This window comes from Lampris incognitus, chromosome 1 (assembly GCF_029633865.1).
Source record: "Lampris incognitus isolate fLamInc1 chromosome 1, fLamInc1.hap2, whole genome shotgun sequence".
Taxonomy (NCBI): Eukaryota; Metazoa; Chordata; class Actinopteri; order Lampriformes; family Lampridae; genus Lampris; species Lampris incognitus.
Window position 1 is genome coordinate 58,457,637 of NC_079211.1, and position 10,116 is coordinate 58,467,752.

General features: G+C 49.2%; 1 pseudogene; it reads right to left on the reverse strand.

Moving 5' to 3' along the window:
* Window positions 1-1,010: 1,010 nt before the first annotated feature.
* On the reverse strand, window positions 1,011-9,232 carry LOC130110840 (phosphatidylinositol 4-phosphate 5-kinase type-1 gamma-like; annotated as a pseudogene).
* Between the last annotated feature and the right edge of the window lie 884 nt (window positions 9,233-10,116).

The window sequence follows — 10,116 nt, forward strand, 5'->3', positions numbered from 1 at the left end:
CAGGCGGATTGGTGCTAATAATGCGGACGTTGTACCGGGCCATTGTGGCGAAGAGTGAGCTGAGCCGGAAGGCAGAGCCCTCAATTTACCAGTCAATCTTCTTCCCAACCCTCCCCTATAGACATGAGCTTTGGGTATTGATCGAAAGGGTGAGATTGCAGATACAAGCGGCTGAAAAGACCTTCCTCCGGAGGGTGTCTGCGCTCAGCCTTAGAGATAAGGCGAGTAGCTTGGACACCCGGAAGGAGCTCGTCGCTCCTCCTTCACGTCGAAAGGAGCCAGTTGAGGTGGTTCCGGCATCTGACCAGGATGCCTGCTGGGCATGGTAATCAGATGCCTAATCAGGTTTTCCGGGCGTGTCCAACTGGGAGGAGACCCCGGGGTAGACCCAGAACTCGCTGGAGGTACTACATGTCCAATCTGGCATGGGAACGCCTTGGGATCCCCCAGGAGCAGCTGGAGGGTGTGGCTGGGGAGAGGGACGTCTGGAGTGCTCTAGTTAGCTTGCTGCCACAGCAACCCACCCCGGAGAAGTTGTTGATGATGAGATGAGATGAGAGATACATGAATAAATAAAACAAAAGCCAAAATACAGCCAGAACTTTCTCTCATTACACAAATTAGAAAAAAAAAACCCAGATCGTCATCATCTCCCACCGAGCATAATACTCCTCCAAGTTCTGGAAAAACGGACATTTATGTGTGGATGCTCTGCTCCCCTGTCGTAGTCCCTCAGCATCTTCAGCTCCTCTTCAGACAGTGTTTAATCCATAGCTTAAAAATGTCTCATGTGCGGCATGCAGACCTCATGTTGAGCAGCTGAGCTACCGCCTTACTGTTGAGTCTTGATCCTGCTGCAGCCACTATGCACTTTAGGGTTGTATTCCTGGTGGAAACCAGTTTCTGGGAAAGTCATAGCGTGCACTGATCGTGGACATCCATCCTGGCTCCATGAATCAGTGGCTTCTCCAGCAGCCAGAGCAAAGAAACTGCAGACTCCAACCTTCCACTTAGTACCCAGGTAGTAATTTTTGTAGAAACTCAGCCTCCTTATGGATGACAGTCTTGATGATGAACACATCATCCTTGGTCAGATAGAAAACTGACCCACTTGCTCCCGGGTTGGAAAACTCGATTATGGGCCCAATGCACAGTGAGTACACGTAGTCATCTGGTCTGATGCCGAACAGTTCTCTGAAAAAGCGGAAAGGTACAGGAACGTAGGTTTTTTTTAATGAAAGTCTGGAAAATAGTGGGCTCGGGTCAAATTGCTGCCATCGCTGGGGAAGAAGATACTCTCTACCATGTACAAGTCCTGCACCAACGTGTCTCTCTCCGGCTTGGAGCTCAGGTTAACCACTATGTAACCTATACCCAGCTGGAGGGCACCTTTCAGGGCAGAGGATGTGGTCCTCCTGTAGGTGGTTTCTCCTGAGGCATCAATGTCCCTGTAGCCAATCATCTTGCCCTGACCGGGGTGGCCTGAGGAAGAAGGCATCTCTGTGATGAAGGCCTTCTTTGCAGTAGCATCGGTAGTACATGTCTGACATCCCCTTTTGTTGGAGTCTGGAGTTGGGGTCAAGTCGCCACGTGATCGAGTCAGTTCTTTGGTTGCTGTGGGACTCAGGAGAGCTGCCTTGACATTAATTGGCACTGGCATAGAAGTTTGGGAGGAGGAGCCATCCAAAAAAGACTGAGAGAAAGAGATGATATAAACAGGTAGAGGAAACAGTAAGAGAAAGATCACACAGTGCAACACACTCATCATGACCTGACTTACTTAGTCTTTAACCTTGTAGAACTTCTGCTTTTATTGGCCTTACACATCTTTCTGAGACCCTGTTACATGTTCTCTCAAAACGGAAACGTTTTTCTTTTCCTCCAACAAATGAAAACCAACTACTTTCTGCAGAGTCAACACACTTTCACTCTTTTTTCTGGATCTGGAAAATACTCAGATACTTTCACAGATTTTCCAAAGATGTCATCTAATAAACCATTAATTTCCTCTAGTGAGTACGGACCTCCAATTTGTGACTGTGAGTCTGTAATAAAGGTACAGTCAGAGTTATACCCTATTTCCTCCACCTTATCCTCACCAGCAATACTCTCCATAATGCACGACTCACCCTTTCTCCCCATTGCACCACCAGCCTGACTATGATCCGGTCCAGCTGCTGGCCTTTTGCCGCTGCTTTACCTTGCTGCCGGTTTTTTCTCTACTCCTTTCCTTTCGTCTGTTGTGACACTCGGGACAGCCGAGCTGTTGTTCATTACATTCTCACTACTCGAATCAACTCGCTGTTCTCCTGCCTGATTATCTGCCTGCCCGCTGTATCCCTCCCCTGCGTCGGGCTCAGTTGGCGGGGCGTCGCCCCCCCCCCCCGGGAAGCAGCGGCGTCGCACCGGTGTTAGTGCGCTACTCGGCCGGCCCGGCCCCCGGCTCAGGGCGCCCCTCAGCCGGCCTATGAGGGCAAGCGTTCCGCCTGTGCCCCACATCCCCACACTCAAAACATTCAATGCTGCCTGTGCTGGCGTACACCATGTAATGTCCCTCCCCGAGTGTTGCTCTGAAGGACACCTCCAGCACCTGTAACGGACAATTCACATGTCTCCCACAGCCAGGAGAACCGCCTCTACCGTAACAGAAGGATCGGACTGAACCCGCACTCCATGTCTCCGAGGACGCCATCTCTCTCACGCCGAAAAAAGAAAAACTACGACAAACACACAGACTACAGCAAATCTAGCCCACGACCTGCGACCCTGAGAGCAGGATAAGAGGTTTGGATAATGGATGGATACTGCAGCTGATAAGGGAGAAGCCCGGGAGCCACCACAGACGGGACGCGAACCCCTATCTCCTGCACCGCGGGCGACAACGTTAACCAGTCGACTAAAGGGTCCGACCCGTTAGCTAAGGGCTAACGTGTCTACCGTGTACGTTACACTACGCTACAATACTTTGTAAACAGCCTTCTGGTCACGATGTCTTATCTGCGATGTGCACAACTACCGCTTTAAAACTGATGTGCAATACAACGTTTGCGCAATACAAATATACAATTGTAAATACATATTCAACTGCTGTATGCTGGTTATTGCTGTTGTTGTAGTTGTAACATACTACTACTACTACTTTCGGCTGCTCCCGTTAGGGGTCGCCACAGCGGATCATCCGTTTCCACTTCTTCCTGTCTTCTGCGTCTTCCTCTGTCACACCAGCCACCTGCATGTCCTCCCTCACCACATCCATAAACCTCCTCTTTGGCCTTCCCCTTCTCCTCTTCCCTGGCAGCTCCATATTCAGCATCCTTCTCCCAATATACTCAGCATCTCTCCTCCACACATGTCCAAGCCATCTCATTCTTGCCTCTCTTGCTTTGTCTCCAAACCGTCCAACCTGAGCTGTCCCTCTAATACACTTGTTCCTAATCCTGTCCTTCTTCGTTACTCCCAGTGAAAATCTTAGCATCTTCAACTCTGCCACCTCCAGCTCCGCCTCCTGTCTTTTCGTCAGTGCCACTGTCTCCAAACCATACAACATAGCTGGTCTCACAACCATCTTGTAAACTTTCCCTTTACCTCTTGCTGATACCCTTCTGTCGCAAATCACTCCTGACACACTTCTCCACCCACTCCAACCTGCCTGCTATCTCTTTTTCACCTCTCTACTGCACTCCCCGTTACTTTGGACAGTTGACCCCAAGTATTTAAACTCAAATGCCTTTGTCACCTCCACTCCTTGCATCCTGACCATTCCACTGTCCTCTCTCTCATTCACGCATAGGTATTCCGTCTTGCTCCTACTGACTTTCATTCCTCTTCTCTCCAGTGCATACCTCCACCTCTCCAGGCTCTCCTCAACCTGCACCCTACTCTCGCTACAGATCACAATGTCATCCGCGAACATCATCGTCCATGGAGACTCCTGCCTGATCTTGTTCGTCAACCTGTCCATCACCATTGCAAACAAGAAAGGGCTAAGAGCCGATCCTTGATGTAATCCCACCTCCATCTTGAACCCATCTGTCATTCCAACCGCACACCTCACCGTTGTCACACTTCCCTCATACGTATCCTGCACCACTCCTACATACTTCTCTGCAACTCCTGACTTCCTCATACAATACCACACCTCCTCTCTCGGCACTCTGTCATAATCTTTCTCTAAATCTACAAAGACACAATGCAACTCTTTCTGGCCTTCTCTATACTTCTCAATCAACATTCTCAAAGCAAACATCGCATCTGTGGTGCTCTTTCGTGGCATGAAACCATACTGCTGCTCGCTGATCGTCACCTCTCCTCTTAACCTAGCTTCTATTACTCTTTCCCAAATCTTCATGCTGTGGCTGATCAACTTTATACCTCTGTAGTTGTTACAGTTCTGCACATCGCCCTTGTTCTTGAAAATCGGTACCAGTATGCTTCTTCTCCACTCCTCAGGCATCCTCTCACTTTCCAGGATTGTGTTAAACAATCTAGTTAAAAACTCCACTGCCATCTCTCCTAAACATCTCCATGCCTCCACAGGTATGTCATCAGGACCAACTGCCTTTCCATTCTTCATCCTCTTCATAGCTGCCCTCACTTCCTCCTTGCTAATCCGCTGAACTTCCTGATTCACTATCCCTACATCATCCAACCTTCTCTCTCTCTCATTTTCTTCATTCATCAGCCCCTCAAAGTATTCCTTCCACCTTCTTAGCACACTCTCCTCGCTTGTCAGCACATTTCCATCTCTATCCTTGATCGCCCTAACTTGCTGCACATCCTTTGCAGCTTGGTCCCTCTGTCTAGCCAATCGGTACAAGTCCTTTTCTCCTTCCTTAGTGTCTAACCTGTCATACAACTCACCATACGCCTTTTCCTTTGCCTTTGCCACCTCTCTCTTTGCTTTACGCTGCATCTCCTTGTACTCCTGTCTACTTTCTTCATCTCTCTGATTATCCCACTTCTTCTTTGCCAACCTCTTCCTCTGTATACTTTGCTGTACTTCCTCATTCCACCACCAAGTCTCCTTGTCTTCCTTCCTCTGTCCTGATGACACACCAAGTACCTTCCTAGCTGTCTCCCTCACTATTTCTGCAGTGGTTGTCCAGCCATCTGGCAACTCTTCACTACCATCCAGTGCCTGTCTTAACTCCTGCCTGAACTCCACACAACAGTCTTCCTTCTTCAACTTCCACCATTTGATCTTCGGCTGTGTCTTCACTCGCTTCCTCTTCTTGGTCTCCAAAGTCATCCTACAGACCACCATCCGATGCTGCCTAGCTACGTTCTCCCCTGTCACCACCTTGCAGTCTCCAATCCCTTTTAGATGGCGCCTTCTACATAAGATATAGCACCTGTGTGCACTTTCCTCCACTCTTGTACGTCACCCTGTGTTCCTCCCTCTTCTTGAAATATGTATTCACCACAGCCATTTCCATCCTTTTCGCAAAATCGACCACCATCTGTCCTTCCACATTTCTCTTCTTGACTCCATACCTTCCCATCACCTCCTCATCACCTCTGTTCCCTTCACCAACATGTCCATTGAAGTCCGCTCCAATCACCACTCTCTCCTCCTTGGGTACCCTCTCCACCATGTCGTCCAACTCACTCCAGAATTCTTCTTTTTCATCCATCTCACACCCAACTTGCGGGGCATATGCGCTGATAACATTCAGCAATAAACCTTCAATTTCCAGCTTCATACTCATCACTCTGTCTGACACTCTCTTCACCCCCAGCACGCTCTTGACATACTCTTCCTTCAGAATTACCCCTACCCCATTACTCCTCCCATTCACACCATGGTAGAAGAGTTTGAACCCACCTCCAATACTCCTGGCCTTACTCCCCTTCCACCTGGTCTCTTGCACACACAGTATGCCTACCTTTCTTCTTTCCATCATGTCAGCCAGCTCTCTCCCTTTACCAGTCATAGTGCCAACATTCAAAGTTCCAACTCTCACCTCCACATGCCTACCCTTCCTCCTCTCTAGCTGCCTCTGGACATGCTTTCCCCCTCTCCTTCTCCTTCGCCCAACAGTAGCATAGTTTCCACCGACACCCTGCTGGTTAACAGTACCGGTGGCGGTCGTTGGTAATCCGGGCCTCGACTGATCCGGTATGTAGGGCTTATTTATGATCCGCATATTTGATTTGGCAAAGATTTTACGCCGGATGCCCTTCCTGACGCAACCCTCCCCATTTGTCCGGGCTTGGGACCGGCACTAAGGATGCACTGGCTTGTGCATCCTCAGTGGCTGGGTTTTGTGGTTGTAACATAGGTATATCATATAGTATGAAGTTGTGAGGTGGGTTGTATGTGAATATATGGTGTGTACTTCTGGTACATAAGATAAAATAGTATAATATAGCGGGAGTATATAGCATTGTATGGACATTGTGGGTTGAGGAGTCATGGTATGGTATATAGTATAATTATGTGCAATATATAAGCACGTGAACAAAGGCAGCGTTTGCACATGGCTTTAATAGACCTGACAAAGGCCTTTTACTCAGTAGACTGCCAGGCTCCGTGGAGCATACTATCAAGATATGGCTGCTCTGACAAATACATCAGAATATTGAGGCTTCTTCATGACAGCATGGCAGTCACAGTGTTCGGCAACAGTAGCTCTGAGACAGAGCCCTTCACTGTGGAAACAGGGGTCAAACAGGGATGCATCATCGCACCCACCCTGTTTGCCATCTTTATTGCCATCATACTCCACCTCATTGGCGAAGAGGTGCCACGGGGGATCCAAGTCCTATATAGAACTGACAGCAGGCTCTTCAACCTTAATAGGTTCAAGAGCAAAGTCTGCACCACCATCATGGAGCTTCAGTATGCAGATGACAACACCATCGCTGCACACTCAGCAGAAGACCTTCAGGACATGCTGAATACCTTTGCATAGGCATACAGAGCCCTGGGTCTAGCATTAAACATCAAGAAGACCCAGGGCATATATCAGCCTCCACCCAACCAGCCATCTACCCAGCCCCACCATAAGAGAGGACAACAAAATTCTTGAAAACGTTGATCATTTCCCCTACTTCGGCAGCCTTCTCTCTTTAAAAGCTGACATCAACTCTGAGGTCAACCATTGCCTGAGTTGTGCCAGTGGCACTTAAACCAGACTCAGGAACAGAGTCTTTGAAGACCGAGACCTAAAGGCCCAAACAAAAATCCTGCTCTACAGAGCTGCTGTTCTCCCCACCCTGCTGTAGGGAGCAGAGTCATGAACCACCTACAGCTGGCACCTGATCGCCCTTGAACATTACCACCAAAGATCCTTATCAGAATCAGAATCAGAATACTTTGTTAATTCCCGAGGGGAAATTGGGTAAATGAAAGATCAACAAGATTATGAAAGATCCTGAGGATCAGCTGGAAGGACAGATGCACCAACATCAGCGTTCTGGAGGAAGCCAACATGACTAGCATCACCACCGCATAGTTAAGTTTCCTTTATTAATCCCCTTGGGGAAATTCAGTTACTGTAAATTAATCTATGCTAGCTTTGATCTGTGTAGCTAGGAGCAGTGGGCTGCTGCCTTGATGCTGTGCCCGGGGACCAGCTCCACTTCTTTTCCCACTGCCTTGGTCAGAGGCACAGACAGGAGTATGAAACCTAACTTTTTATGGTGGGGGAAACCAGAGCACCCTAATGGGGAGAACATGCAAACTCCACGCAGAGGATGAGCTGAGATGACCCCCAAGGTTGGACAACCCCGGGGTTCGAACACATGACATTCTTGATGTGAGGCGACAGTGGTAACCACTGGGCCAGCCAATGCAGCATCAACTCTGATGGGACAGGCCATGTCTCCCCAAACAGAGCCTGTACTCCCAGTTGAAGGAAGGTCAGCCAGCTCCCGGCGGGCAAAAGAAACGTTTCTCAAGGACAATATCAAGACCAGTGTGAAGAAATTCACCATCACATCAAGCAACTTGGAACACATTGCACTGGATAGGCGCTTCTGGAAGAAATCCGTGCAGGAAGGAGCCGCACGTCATGAAGGGGAAATCCACTGTGCTGCAGAGAAAAAGCGACAGCACCGCAAGGAGAGAGAAAAAGACTCAAGCACCATCACCAAGCACCATCACTTCCCCATGTTCCCACTGCACCAAAGTATGTGGCTCGTGGATCGGCCTGTAGAACCATCTGAAGACACACAAGTAGACAATCCAAATGGAGAGGACAATGATACTCAGTTCGAGTCACCACCAATGATGATGATGTGATGATGTGAGTGTCCCGTGTGCACGTGTAGTCTATCCTTCTCCCAGGTCTCCATGGTTATGGTCGTCACCACCGGGAACCTGCTTGGCAGCTTCCTCATCATTTTGTTTTTGTTATATATACTATACCTTATAAATCCATATCCTACTACTACTACTACAGTGGATCATCCGTTTCCATCTCTTCCTGTCCTCTGCATCTTCCTCTGTCACACCAGCCTCCTGCATGTCCTCCCTCACCACATCCATAAACCTCCTCTTTGGCCTTCCTCTTCTCCTCTTCCCTGGCAGCTCCATATTCAGCATCCTTCTCCCAATATACCCAGCATCTCTCCTTCACACATGTCCACACCATCTCAACCTTGTCTCTCTTGCTTTGTCTCCAAACCATCCAACCTGAGCTGTCCCTCTAATCCGAATCCGAATCTGGAAATTTTATTGTCATCTCAGTCATGTACTTTCATACACAGAAGAGACTAAACACAGCTTCTTCCAGCCCACAGCAGTGCAACACGAAACACAGAAAACATATCCAACAGAAAACGACACCACCAAAAACATAGAAAAACGGAGAGAACAAAGCAACAAAAACACACACACACACACACACACACACACACACACACACACACACACACACACACACACACACACACACACACACACACACACACACACACACACACACACACACCTGTCCAGAGAAGGAACGCCAGCCGCCGGAACCGCCGGTCTGCATGGGCTAGCAGTTAGCCTAGCCTGTCAGACCGCCGTCGGTGTTTCCTCTTCGGCCGCAGCTCCAGGCGGGGCCGTGGTCCCTGGGCCCTGGGCCCACCGGAACAGGCTCCCTCAGCCGATCCAAGGACACCGACGACCACAGACATGATTCTCCACACGATGACAAACTCAGACCCAGACGGAGACCTGGATCAGGACGCTGCATAGCCGGAGCTGGCCGCCGCCGCCGCAAACGTCAGCTCGCGCCGCCATTTCGCCATTTTAATATACTCGTTCCTAATCCTGTCCTTCTTCATTACTCCCAGTGAAAATCTCATCATCTTCATCTCTGCCACCTCCTGCTGCACCTCCTGTCTTTTCATCAGTGCCACTGTCTCCAAACCATACAACATAGCTGGTCTCACTACCATCCTGTAAACCTTCCCTTTACCTCTTGCTGATACCCTTCTGTCGCAAATCACTCCTGACACACTTCTCCACCCACTCCACCCTACCTGCACACTCTTCTCCACCCACTCCACCCTGCCTGCACTCTCTTCTCCACGCACTCCACCCTGTCTGCACTCTCTTCTTCACCTCTCTTCTGCACTCCCCGTTACTTTGGACACTTGACCCCAAGTATTTAAACTCATCCACCTTCTGCTCCTTGCATCCACACTGTTCCACCATTCCACCATTCCATATCCTGTTTCCAGGTCATGTCCTTCTCTCACTCCGATGTGTGACTAACGTTTGTTCTTGTCTCTTCTTCTGCATATGTATGAATGGTGTTTTGTGAGTCTCCCCTGTGTGCATGTGTGGTCTGTCCTATCAGGTCTACACGGTGCTGCTGGTCGTGTGGCTTGGGTCCTGGGCTGTTCCGGTGACGTCTGGACACTGCTCGGCATCCTCCTCATCATATTCTTCCTACATTTTATAATTCCGTTATAGTTGTGTTATCCTCTTTCAGTGTTGTATTGTGTAAATGGTGTAAACACAACATCATGGCACGTTGTGCGTCTCGGGAGAGAGCTCCTCCTCTGGTGCTCTCCCTGAGCTTTCCTCCTAGTTGTTCTCCCTGTTAAAGGGGTTTTAGGGAGTTGTTCCTTATCCGATGCGAGGGTCTGAGGACAGGATGTTGTGTTGCTGTAAAGCCC